This window comes from Otolemur garnettii, unplaced genomic scaffold (assembly GCF_000181295.1).
Source record: "Otolemur garnettii isolate 467f Iridium unplaced genomic scaffold, OtoGar3 scaffold00018, whole genome shotgun sequence".
In the NCBI taxonomy this organism is placed as follows: Eukaryota; Metazoa; Chordata; class Mammalia; order Primates; family Galagidae; genus Otolemur; species Otolemur garnettii.
The window spans coordinates 28,348,583-28,355,924 of NW_003852413.1; positions in this window are offsets into that span (position 1 = coordinate 28,348,583).

The window sequence follows — 7,342 nt, forward strand, 5'->3', positions numbered from 1 at the left end:
AGAGAGAGAGAGAGAAAGAAAAGCAAATGGATAAAATGACCCAGAGACTAGCATGGGTGTACAGTAAGGGTGGGTGGAGGGGAGGGGAGAGAAAAAGGAGAAACCAGAGGGGGCCAGGCAGTGGCTCAAACCTGTACTCCTAGCACTCTGGGAGACAAAGGGGGGTGGATTGCTTGATCTCAGGAGTTGGGGACCAGCCTGAGCAAGAGACCCCACTTCTAAAAAATATTCAGGCCTTGTGGTAGAGTCCCAGCTATTTGGGAGGCTGAGGCAAGAGGATTGCTTGAGCTCAAGAGTTTGAGGTTTCTCTGAAATATGACACCATGGCACTCTACCAAGGGTGACAAAGTGAAACTCTGTCTCGAAAAACAAACAAACAAAAAACAGCAGACAGAGAAGACACCTGACGCCCTCTGAGGCTCTATGCCATTCTTTCGTTTGTTTTGTTTTGTTTTTTATTTATTTACTATAGTTTCAGGTTAATTGAGGATACTAAGAATTAGGTTACAATGTTTGTGTTTATTTTTTAAAGCCCCTCTTATAATGGTGTCCCACCCCCAAGAGGCGTGCCATACACCCTAACATTGTGCCCATTAAGTGGGAACACACCCATCCCCCTCCCAGCCTTCCCTCTCCCTGCTCCCCACACTTTGAATTGATTTAAGCTTTTCTCTTATGTAGGTGTCTATTAGATAATCTACTGGCTTCATATTAGAATTGAGTGCATAGGATTCTTGCTTCTCCATTCTTGTGATGATTTACTAAGAAGAATGTGTTCCAGTTCCATCCAGGGTTAATACAAAAGATGTAAAGTCTCCAACTTATTTTTTTTTTAAGTCTCCATCTTTTTTAAAGACTGAATAGTATTCCATAGTATACATATACCACAGCTTGTTAATCCATTCCTGGGTTGGTGGGCATTTAGGTTGTTTCCATATTTTGGCGCTTGTAAATTGAGCTTTGATAAATAGTCTAGGGCAAATGTCCTTATGATGAAATGATTTTCTTTTCTTCTGGATAGATGCCTAGTAACAGGATTACAGATTCAAATGGGAGGTCGAATATGAGTCCTCTAAGGTTGTATTAGTTTGTAATCCCACCAGTAGTATAGAAGTGTTCCCCTCTCTCCACATCCACACAGTGTCTGTAGCTTTGAGACTTTGTGATGTGGGTCATTCTCACTGGGGTTAGGTGATATCTCAGGGTGGTTTTGTTTTGCAGTTCTCTGATGATCAGGGAAAATGAACATCTTTTCAAATGTTTGTTAGCTACTTGTCTGTCTTCATCAGAGAAGGTTCTAGTCATCTCTCTTGCCCAGGGATAGATGGGATTGTTTGTGCTTTTTCTGGTGATTAATTTGAGCTCTCTGCAGATTCTAGTTATCAACCCTTTGTCAGCTTCATACCCTGCAAATATCTTTTCCCATTGTGAAGGTTGTCTTTTTGCTCTACTTGTGTCCTTAGCTGTGCAGAAGCTGATAAGAAGCTTAAGTCCCATTTGTTTATTTTTGTTATGTTGCAATGGCCCTGAAATCTTTGTCATAAAAATCTTTCCCCAGTCCAACATCATGAAGAGTTTTTCCCATACTTTCTTCTAAGATTTTTATCATTTTGTATCTTAGATTGAAATCTCTTCTCCATCCTGAGAAAATTTTTGTAAGTGGTAAAAGGTGTGGGTCCAATTTCACTGTATGGTTGCCCAGTTCTCCCAGCACCATTTATCATATAGGGATTCTTTTCTCCACTGTATGTTTTTGTTGGTTTATCGCAGATAAGATGGCAACTAAAGACTGATTTCATCTCTTGGTTTTCTATTCTGTTCCATATGTCAATATCTCTTTTTTAGTGCCAATACTATGCTGTTTCGATTACTGTGGACTTGTAATATAGCCTGAAGTCTGGGAGGCTGGTACCTCTGGCTTTGTTTTTATTACTAAAAATAGCCATGGCTATTTGGGTTTTTTTCTGTTCATACAAAATGAATACTATTTTTTCCAGTTGCTCAAAGTATGATGTTGGTATTTTAATGGGGATTGCCTTGAATCTGTAGCTTGCTTTGGGTTCTATGCCATTCTGAGGCAATGACTACATGGTTGATTATCTAATGATGAGGCTTTGCTTTCCTACTTTTTTTAAAATTTGAGACAGAGTCTTACTCTGTCACTCTGAGTAGAGTGCTGTGACGTCATAACTCACAGCAACCTCAAACTCTTGGACTCAAGCAATCCTCTAGCCTCTGCCTCCCAAGTAGCTGGGACTACAGGTTTGTGCCACCACACCCAGCTAGTTTTTCCTACTTTAGTAGAGATGGGGGTCTTGCTTTGCTCAGGTTAGTCTTGAACTCCTGAGCTCAAGCAATCTGCCCGCCTTGGCCTCCCAGAGTGATAGGATTACAGGCGTGAGCCACTGTGCCCAGGACTTTCTCACTCTTTTAAACGATAAGGGTACTTCCCTTTAGCTTAAACCAGGACTAATGACTTCTGAGTATAACCTAGATGTCTCTTGGGACAGCCAGATGGAAAGGCAGGGTGAGTCCTTGAGATTCATCTGAAAGGTGACATCAGTGAAGTCGAGTTTCCCCCTGGGCTTCCTCACATAAGGGCACAATGTAAATTATCCCCACTCCTGCCAGAGTAGCCACTCACCTTGAGCAAAAGTTTTAAAATACTGCTCCGGCCCCCACAATATTTCTGCTGAGTGTTTTCATAGAAAACATGTAAATCACAAAGAGCAGCCGCGGCCCTGGCACCAACTTCAACCCCGCCAGCCACTCTGATCCGCTTCCCTGAAGTCAGCAGCTGCCGTCAGCTGAAATTACGAAACCAAATCACACAAGGGGAATACTGCTCACCCAGGAGGAGAGATTTATTTTGTTGTCTAATATTTAAACAGTTTAATATGCCTCCCAATAAATTGTCTGGTTCAGAAAAGAGCGTGCAGCAAATACATACAATAAATCCCTCATTTTTAATGTAAGGGAACATATTTACAGTTTTTAGTAACAGAACATCTGTTTCTCTCCATTTCCACTTAGTGTTTAAAGAACGTTGAAGGGGCACCTACCTCTCTCAGTCCCTCAGCCCCAGCCTCAATAACCTCTGAGTGCAAATGAGGTCGTGTTGGCATTCCTGCCCAAACCACGAAGGTCTCTGCAGCATCCCAGGTGCTTGGCTTGTCCCCCTTGCCTGCATCTCTGCATTGGCTTCCTTGGGCCCAACAAGCTTTCCCAGCTGAGCCCCTCCCCAGCCAGCCGCAGCCCAGGTGCTCCCTGGCCTGCAGCCCAGCCCTCTCCTCATGCCCCAGGCCAGGAACACAGAAGCTGCCGGGGTCTATGGAGGCCTGGAGGTGGAGGAGCAGGGGATAACGTCCCCTCAGCTGCTTCACACCACCCCTGTCACCTGGACTTTGAGGAGCAATACAGTGTCCAGCGTGTCTCTCATCCTTCAGCTTCTGGCCCGTCACCTGTGTCCATGAAGGTTCTCAACCCATTTGTCAGTGGCCTGGAAATGGCCACTCCATTCCCTCCCTTCTCCTCTCTCACTTCCTCCCCATCCTAGATTTTCCTTCTTGCTAGAATATGTGCGTGTGTGTGTGTATGATGTGCACACGCACTCACCCACCCACCCCACACACAACCGCACACACCCACATACACTAATGTAAGCTCCTGCGTATTATCACCCATTTTATTCACCATTTTATGTAGTAATCTTAGTGTCTGCAACAAGTGCCTAGCTCATAATAGATGCTCAATGAGGTTTGCAGAATGATTGGGGGGGAAGGTGAATAAAAGAATCCTTGCACCTCCTAGGTCAAGTCCCTATATGTATTATGTCAGACAAATGGACCCCCGCCCCCAGGGTAGCCCCCAGTCCAGCAGTTCTATAGGTTGGGTTCAGGTAGGAAGCCCAGCTGCATGTGCTGTGGACACTGCTGTCATCATGTTATCAGCAGTGTTATCATCAGTTATCAGCCCTGGCCTCGCCAGCCGGGGTCTACCCAGTGGGTACAAGTCCCGGGGGCTCCAGCTCGCAGTCCACTATAGGAAGTCCAGCCTTCCCGGGTACTCCTGGGGCTCACTGGGGAATGCTGACACATCCCCTTTGCTGTCCTTGTGCCCACTGCTGCCTCACCCAGCCTCCTGCCCCTGCCGCTCCCCACCCTATCACAGCCCATGCCAGCCCTCTTTCACCCTGGCACTGACTCAGACCCTTCCTGGAACTCGCCATGATAGTAGGAGATGAGGTTCCAACTACTAAAGACACTGACAGTTTGAAGAGAGAAAAAGAAAGAAACACTTACCACTGCTCTCCGTGAACTCATCCTCCAGGGCCACTGACCCTTCGCTGACCACCCAGGCCGGCTGAATGGACGGTGCAACTGGCCCCAAGTACAGGAATTGACCTTCACCACTTCTTCCCCCTTTCCCACCACTCTCTGCACCCGTCAACCTGCTGTCCCCAAGCCTTCCCTCTGCTCTAAGGATAAACCCAGCGCTCCTACTGCAGGACTGTGCTTGTCCTGGGACATACCCAAAGGACCTGTGCCTGGCTGGCGTCTTCTGGTCACCACTTCCTGTCACACTGGTGCTCCAGGCAGTCTTCTCGGAGCACACCTTTAACAATAGCCACGAAGCCCTTCTTTGTCACCTCAGCCTGCTTTATTATCTTATATCCTTGTAGCACCGGTCACCACCTGAATCTCTCTGATCCATTTACTTTTGCTCATTTACCATCTTCTGTAGTCTCTTCTGTTCACCACCGTATCTCATTACTTAGATTGGTGCCTGGCACATAGTAGGTGCTTGTTAAAATCCTTTGAGTATTAAACGTTGAGTCTCCTCCCTACTTGGAGTCCTAGCCCAACAACTGCCAAGCCCAGAGAGAGGAGAGGTTTTCCCTCCTCCCAGCTTCAGGCTCACTTCCCGGGCTCCAATATTTTATGATGAGATCTAGTTCTTCCCAGCCTGGCTAAGGGAAGAAAGATTGATCCTCCTTGAGAATCTATAGGATGTGACCCTAGGCCCAAATCAACTCAATGGAATTCCTCATCAGGACATTTCCTAGCCATGGTCACAGACGGGTCGAAGACCAGTCTGTAGAAGGCTTAAGTAGTCCAGTAAAAGTTAGGCCCTGCCAAATCCAGGCCAGTTTCTTTGTAGTGAGTCAAAGTGAAAACAGGGTCAGGCCTGTGTGGGCTTCCTCGGAGCCTCAGCACCCCTGAACTGTGAGTGTGTGAACAAAACAGTTTATGAGAGACACAGATGATGGAGGCTGAGAGGCTGCTAAGCGTGTAGATTGAGGCCCATTCTGCGCAAATGTGGCCCCATTAACGTTTGAAAGTGGACCCCTTACTGGATCCCAAGATGACACAGGATGGTCATGACTCCACTTGGGGGTCCTCCCCAGGAAAGATAGATGGTAACTTGCTTATCATCTGTGCGACTTGTCTCCTTCTGGTGTTTTTCCCAGAATAGGAATGAACCTAGGCAGAAAGATGAATTCAAGAGCCCACTGCCACCGCTGACACTCTGCACAAGGTAATTTTCCCAGATGTAGCCTTCAAGGTTTCAAAGGCCCCCAGGCCCTCATGACATTCTGTTCGAGCACTGCCCTGGGCTTTCTGACCTTAATGTGCTTTCACTGGCCTTATCTCCTCTAATGCACAAACACTGGGAAGGCTTGATTAACTGGGAATGGCTTTAGCTGTTTTAGCCTCTTTATAATAATTTTTAAAATGTTAAAAGCATAGAAGATGACTCTTCAAGTGTTTTACAATCAGAATCAAAATGGAGGTAACCTTTTAAAATCAGAACAGACCAGGAGAGGAACACGTGCTCCATGAGTGAGTGAGTGCGCTGACGGAGGTGGGACATGTGCGGGAAGAGGGGTGGCGTGTGTGGTCAGCCCTGCCCGGAGGAGTGGAAGGACCTTGAGCTGCACTCAGATGATGAGCTTGGGCCCACCAGGCAACCAGTGGCCAGCCGTTCAGAGGTTGTCCAGGCCTTTGCACCTGACATTACTTTCATTAAAAAACTTCTGTCTTCAGAGCCTCTAATATCAGAAAATCATATCACAGTAGCTGGGGGAGAAAAGGAATCCAATATTTGCAAAAGGTAGTTAAGAATAGGAAGGAATTGAGTTTTCTTGTTTTCAAAGGTTCAAGTGGATGTGATAACTGTGAACACATGAGTAGCATTTGGCTGAGCGCTCTTGGTTCTGTGGATTGTTCTGGGTCTGTCCTCCATTCCTGTCCCAACAAAACACCCCAGCAACGGCTATCAGAAAAAGGGGAAGACTTGCAACAGCACTGTAAACTAGCCATGTGCACTGAGGAAACGAGGGATTTCAGCCACACTGTGCCTATGGGGCCAAACGGAAGGTGTCGTTGAGGGAAGGCAAGCCACCACTCTGTGGGACAGGGCCAGGTGCTCAGCAAAAGCAAGAGATACCAGCTACCCAGGGGAGCTCCCAGCACTCAGCCAGGGTAGCTTGAGGGATGCTGGGGGAGAGTGTGCCCCTAAGCTTCCCTCCACTGCTGCATCCCTGCAGTTTCCAGACCACCCAAGTGCCCTGTAGGTGCCTGACTCATCACACCTGGCCTTAGTTACAGAATAGCCCTGAGAAGTAGCTGGGAAGTCCATGCAACAGAAAAGCAATGCCACCATCCTACCAGGTATTCCCCAAAACCTTTTATTAACTTATTTGCAATGTTATGTCTTCTTGGGAATTTAAAAATAATAAAACTCTATTTTTTTTTTTCTTTTCTAAAAATTCATCCATGGAGGTGACATTAGATCTCCCTGCAGTAGATGTCAGCTCCTGCTTTCTTCTCCTGCTCCTGGGCTTTGTGATGTCTGACATGCTCACTCCCTGCTCTCTTTCCTGTCAATTGTCCTTGTGTCCTTTGGTCTGAACTGGAATGACCCTCCGAGAAAGTTTCAGGCAGGAACTCTTAACAACCTCTCACTAATGTAGCTCATTCTTTCTTGACTTGAAGTCCTTATTAGACAAGCAACAAATAATATCCCTTTCTCCCCCTCTTAAGTGTAAGGTCATTTGAGAAACAGGTCATGGGAATTAGGCAGCTGGAGATCAAACTGTCAGGTTTATCACTGATAAAAGAAATTGGAGGCTTGACGCCCATAGCTCAGTATGAGGGCACTGGCCACATACATCAAGGCTGGCAGGTTCAAGCCCAGTGGGCCTGCTAAACAACAATGACAACTGCAACTGAAACATAGCCGGGTATTGTGGCAGGCACCTGTAGTCCCAGCTACTTGGGAGGCTGAGGCAAGAGACTTGCTTGAGATCAAGAGTTTGTGGTTGCTGTGAGCTGTGATG